Consider the following 5936-nt stretch of genomic DNA (forward strand, 5'->3'; position numbering starts at 1 on the left):
ATGTAGTCAGTAGATTTTGCATACATTCTTAATCATTTTTTTACAGCCCCCAAACAGTGTTAACTTTCAATCATTCAACTGGATTGTCCTTTGTGGCATGATTAACGTTCACTCTACTGCTCCACACGTCTCTAACGCAACCCTACCGGTGCTTTATTTGGAAATGAAATGCTGCAATCCATTCGAGTGCGGCTTTCTCCCGTCTGTGGCGCTCCCGGTAACTGTGTGTGTTTGCCAACAACGTCAGGGGTCACCTTCCGATCCCTACAGAAACCGTGATAGTAGTAACGCACCCTCACGACATATCAGGGTAATGCAACACTTTTGTTGGTGTATTTAGGTACGAAATGATAATTAAATGGACACCATAGCTGCCAAAAGGCGTTGATGTACTTCATTGGGGACATGTTGAAAATGTGTGCCCCGACCGGGACTCGAACCCGGGATCTCCTGCTTACATGGCAGACGCTCTATCCATCTGAGCCACCGCGGGCACAGAGGATAGTGTGTCTGCAGGGACTTATCCCTTGCACACTTCCCGTGAGATCCACATTCCCAACATGTCCACACCACTACATTCGTAGTGCGCCTAATGGATGTTTGCCCATCATACTCATTACTCGTGGCAGATTAATCCACCAAGTCCCGTACGAGTTCGGGCATAGCGTGTGCGTTCGCACAAGAAGGTCAATGGCCGGGAAGCCATATTTTAACTATATATGACGGTAGTATCTGTTCCCGAAAGAACAGTTACCGTGGATTCCAGCAAAGCTGCATGGTCATCCACAGTAACTGTTCTTTCGGGAACAGATACTAACGTCATATATAGTATTTAGGTACATTCTTCTCTGCGTTACGCATTCACAACAGAACCAGGTAGCCTTCTATCTTGTATCTTGCATCTCGCAGTGCTCTGTAGTCACAATGTTGTGGCTCATCACTGTGGGTACGACGAGATGCCGAAAAGTAATTCCTCTGAATTTTTTATTCTGTTCTCAGTATAGGTTGAGGTACTACATATCGTACATATTAAGGTCAGGTTCTCACTCAAAATGGTAGAAAATTCGATTTTTTATTGTATACTTTGAAAGGTATGTGTGTCTAAAATGTGGGGACAAAAAGGTTTTTTTAATCCACGCGTTACAAAAGTTTCTGCAGCCCATTGTTCGAAGCAGTGTCACAGCAGCCGTGGAACGCTCTCAGCCGTAGACGCCTAGCTCAGGTATAAAATTTGTCGTGCCGTGAGGCACGATCACAAAATGATTTCTACTGCATTATGGAAGCAAACATATTCGCCGAAGAAGCTGACGAAAAACGTGTGCAGGTTACTGAACGCAGCATGTCCAGCTCAGCCAGATCGTCTTTTATCGCCAAGAAGAATTAGGAGATTGCTCTCCAGGAACAATACGAGTTAGAGGAAGGATGATATACGGTGCTGTAACTGCAAATTAAACGTAAGTAATGAAAACACGTTTTTGGTCAAGTTTGGTCAAGCCATAATTTTTGGTCCGCCATGTTGGATTAGACGTTTTGAATTTTGACAATCTGTCTTCAGATTTGGGTCAGCGGCATCAAAAATGTATAATACCATGTACGTAGTTGATATGCAAACTGAACTAATGATACATATAAAATTTTTCCCTAAATATCAAGCAGCATTATTTTCGAGAAAAGATTTTTCAAACCTGCATGCGACATAGAATAAAACGGTTCCACTTATTAGCTTCCATCTTTGACTCCAGGAAAGTAAACACTTCTCTTGGGAGCTTATAGTTGTTATATATGAAACTTATTATTAATGGCTATTTTTTGTAAAGCCATAAACAATGAAACAAACCCCAAAAAGTCGAACGCAAAGTGAGAGTTAGCACCACATCGCTAAATTTAAGTTACTTCATTGCGGTTAGGTATAAACTTTCATAAATTTAAAGTTGTATCGACTGATGTTATCCATTTTTTTATGCCACTTAACTCCTGAGGGGCTACGCTGCACGCAATCTGCGTACGTCAAATTCGCAGGCCCTTGATCAGACCATAATTACGGGCGCAATTTTTTTTTTGTACTGAAAACCTACAATAAAGTTCAAAGTGTGATGAATCATAATCCCCAAACAGATCCTTTCCATGTCTTTTCATTGTCTCAAAAAAAAATCCAAACTTTGCCTATCGTTTGAATGAGAACCTCGCCTTAAGTGGCCGACTTTTCTGCTTCGCTGACGGTAGTTGGAACCCTTTGGCGGTAGAGGGCTGCGAACTGTAGCGCGTAACTTCATGGTGTGTAACGTAACTTTGTCTGTGGGTGAGAAACAGCATGCTGTAAACGAGTATCTAACTGCAGAAAACATTCGCCCACTCATGGAGTACCCTCTCCCTCATTATGACAATGTCAGACCATACAGCGCTGCGACACTTGCAAACAGTCCTACGCTTTTGGTTCACTGTCATCGACCGTCCACCATACAGTTCCGACTTGGCCCCAACTGGTTTTTATCTGTTTCCAAATCTTCACTTTGATATTGATGAAGCGGTGCCAGCAGAGGTCATATTGTGCCTCGTCGACGAAGTCAAACATTTTGCAATAATGGTGCCAACAGATTGCCCTCTCGTCGGGAGAAACGTGTTTGACGTCGCCAGGTGACTTTGGTGAGACATAAACAAGTAGGGTGGCTCAAGATTCCTTTTGTTGTATCGCTGAAGCTACATTCAACGACGTCGTGAAGGTTGTACACGCTTTCGTTTACAGGAATATCACGCAGGAATGCTTTCTGTTGGTGGCACACGAGCACGTTCTGTGTGTTTTCTGGAATAGAAACACGCACATTACAGTGTCACCGTTCAACAGCAGCATGTGCTGCGTCTCCTTCAAGCGAGATACTTACGTTGTGTGATTACCAAATGCATTCTGCGCAAACTGCGGAGCGTTCACAACCGAAGTTGGTTCAGGGCAACCCAACCTCATGCATTCATGTAATGGGTGTTCTCGGCAGCGATATGTTTTACAGAATACGTGGAAGCGTTCTCGATGGCGAAACACCAGACTCTGCAATTAGTAGTGCGGTTCCCAGGGAAAATGGCGGGCAATGAGTGGCAAATTGTGATCCACAATGGGCAAGTCTGGCTCTCTCGGATGTTGGGCATACATACATTGTGTGAATTCTTCGGCGGCACCGTTCCCGAGTAGTTTCCCACAGCAAGCCATCAGCAGTTTTATTACTGGCGGTTGTTTACTACTGACTACCAAAAAACAGATTGACCGATGACCTTTTTAGCTCCGAGGTACAGCCTGATCGAATCAAGGACCTTTGAAAATTATATTTGTTGTGCATATTTTCTGATGGACAAGAAGCTTCTACCTTTCCGCTAGTTCAATATCTGCCAACTTTCAGAGAGTCTTTCATTGTGTGTTGAGAGCCAAGAACCCTTTGTAGCCAAGGTGCAGAGGTCGTTTGACATAATTACAATGTCAGACACGTGGAAATAAAAAGTTTTTACGTGCAACGTAGTTTCTGCTGCGTTGAGCGTAGTTGTAAATAATTGTACGTCTTATAGCTCTAACAAAATAACGAAGTGACTGACAGTCGAGCGTAAATGGACAGGCAGGGGGTAGGGGTGTGGGGGATGAAAAGGCGGCGGCATTGTCGGTTCCATTTATCCAGCGGAAACAACAGCTATGCACTTCTTTCTGTATGGTAATAGACTTATTACTTTCACACGCAATTTCGTGAATTCCGTACCACTTCTGCTACGGGAAACACTCTCTGCATAGAATAAAACGAATAGCGAAACGAATCGCAACTGTTACATCACTGGCCGCCAGTGATGCCCGCAACAGACTGATAATCAAACACTTCACGTTGCAGAGCGGTCTGATAACTGTGACCAGAACACAAGATCTTTCCAACCTCACTGATATTTGTTGCCATGGTAGCTGCCCTGTCAATCACTTTGTTATTTCTCACACTTCCAGGAATTTCCCCGCGTTAGTCTTTCAATTGACAGGAAAGATCTACAAAAGTGCACAACAGGTGGTACATGTGGACCGTTAGGAAAATATGGCGGACACCTATTGAAACGTTACTTACAAAACATCAGGTGCAGACTTTCCATTGATGAATCTGGGAATATGCTGCAACTTGGTACATACCGTTGGCGCGAAGACCCTGAAAGCAAAGAACAGATTAAGTAAGTTTGCGTTCAAACTAATAAGCATTCAGAAATGCAGTAATAGTTAATAACATTAGTAACTTGATAATTATTGTGTCAGTCAATTTCATAGTGATCTGTGCCTCATAAATATTCTTAACATTGTGCAACGCAGCTTTCATAAAAGATAGTTTGTTGTAAATAACCACCACAAGCTGTTACACGTTTTTTTTCCTTTTATGTTCTGCACCTAGTTTAAAAGTTCTGCTAGATACTAATCTAACGTTTGAAAGTACATGTAACTGCCCAATAATAAAAGTAAAAACTTGTGGTAGTTATTTGATAAGCTACTCGACTTATCAACGTTCGATTAAGCCTATCAATAAACACCTCAAGATTTTGATTACAGCCTGTTGTAAATATGATACATTTATCCACTGCCCGTCGTAATTAGTAACTCTATCAATGTGATAAAACAGGGGAGCAACATTACTGAAAGTAAAAATTATGTGTTTTGTTTACAAGGTACACAACACAAGCTAAAATAAGCTTGTTTTTAGTTGTTCTTGTTACAAAATACAATCGAAGCGGCACTTTTTTACACACAACAGTTACCGATTTAAACTACATCAAGCTAACCTCAAGCGCCCTCTTTGTAACAAGGAAAAAAATACATTGGTATGGGAGAGTGTTGCACCTGGAAAATATTGTACCTAGAGGGACACGATGTCTTTCGGCCGTCACTCCAGTCTAGTGATTGATTTTAGAATCACATGAAGGAATGTGCGCTAGAGAACGCCTTAACCCCTTTCCGCTATTTCCTACAGTTTTTGGTTGTTGTTAGACATCAGGTTGTGTTTTGCACAGCATTTGTAAATATTTCGCATTCTACACATTTAAGTGCTGTATATAAGATATTCGGAATATATTGTTGATTCTTCAGGTACATAATTGTATGGTGAGTAAAATGCTATATATTTTTGTAACTATTTATTAAACATGTGGACAGCTAAGACATTCTTCGTCATGAACCATCTTGTACCTTGAAAAAGGAGTAGGTCCTTTATCATGTAACATGTGATACTTGCAAATGAATAGAGTTCATTAATATCTTGACAATTTTACCAGTCCCGAAAATGGAAATTTGAGTTAGGTTCCAACAGCTTCTATTTCAAAATGTATTTAGAAGCTTTAACTGTTTTTTCTTTACAAAACTGTTGCTTAATTTGATTTCACTTATTTATTAGTGGTGTGTATTAGACTAATGATATAACAGATAGCCAACTAAACCAATACTGGAAAGTTTTTCTTGATTGCGGCGCTTTTAAATTTACAATCGAATATTTGTTACTAGGTACATGATCATTTTGTACCTCGGAATGGTTTCACACATTTGTAAAACCATAATATTCTGGATTAATTTTTGTAATTTAAGAAAAAGACTGCAGAACATTGAAATTGTTTGATATCATTTACAAATGCAATAAAAAATATATTTAACTTTTTTTACAGAGCTGGCCAGAGGAGAAAGTCTGAAATAAATCTCAAGTTACAATACTGTTGTAGATTTCTGGTTTGGCGGACAAGAAATGTTCACGTAGATTTGGTAGAACAGGCTTTATTTAACAAGAGAGAATACATCTATTCCGACCTGTGTTATGTACAGCTTAAGACTTAATTATTTTTGAATAAAGAACAGCAAGAGCATTATTAGCGAGGCCAAAGGCTTAAACGAAGACAGTCACTTCTTGCGAAAAGTTAATAAGCTGTGATATCGTCAAACGCTATAGACT

The 5936-nt window shown here is 40.5% G+C and overlaps 1 non-coding gene across 1 annotated transcript; it reads right to left on the bottom strand.

The window, feature by feature from the left end:
• Positions 1–419: 419 nt before the first annotated feature.
• Positions 420–494, bottom strand: Trnat-ugu (transfer RNA threonine (anticodon UGU)). The gene has a single exon. It is a non-coding gene; the product is annotated as a tRNA-Thr (tRNA).
• Between the last annotated feature and the right edge of the window lie 5442 nt (positions 495–5936).

This window comes from Schistocerca nitens, chromosome 2 (genome assembly GCF_023898315.1).
Source record: "Schistocerca nitens isolate TAMUIC-IGC-003100 chromosome 2, iqSchNite1.1, whole genome shotgun sequence".
NCBI classification, from domain to species: domain Eukaryota; kingdom Metazoa; phylum Arthropoda; class Insecta; order Orthoptera; family Acrididae; genus Schistocerca; species Schistocerca nitens.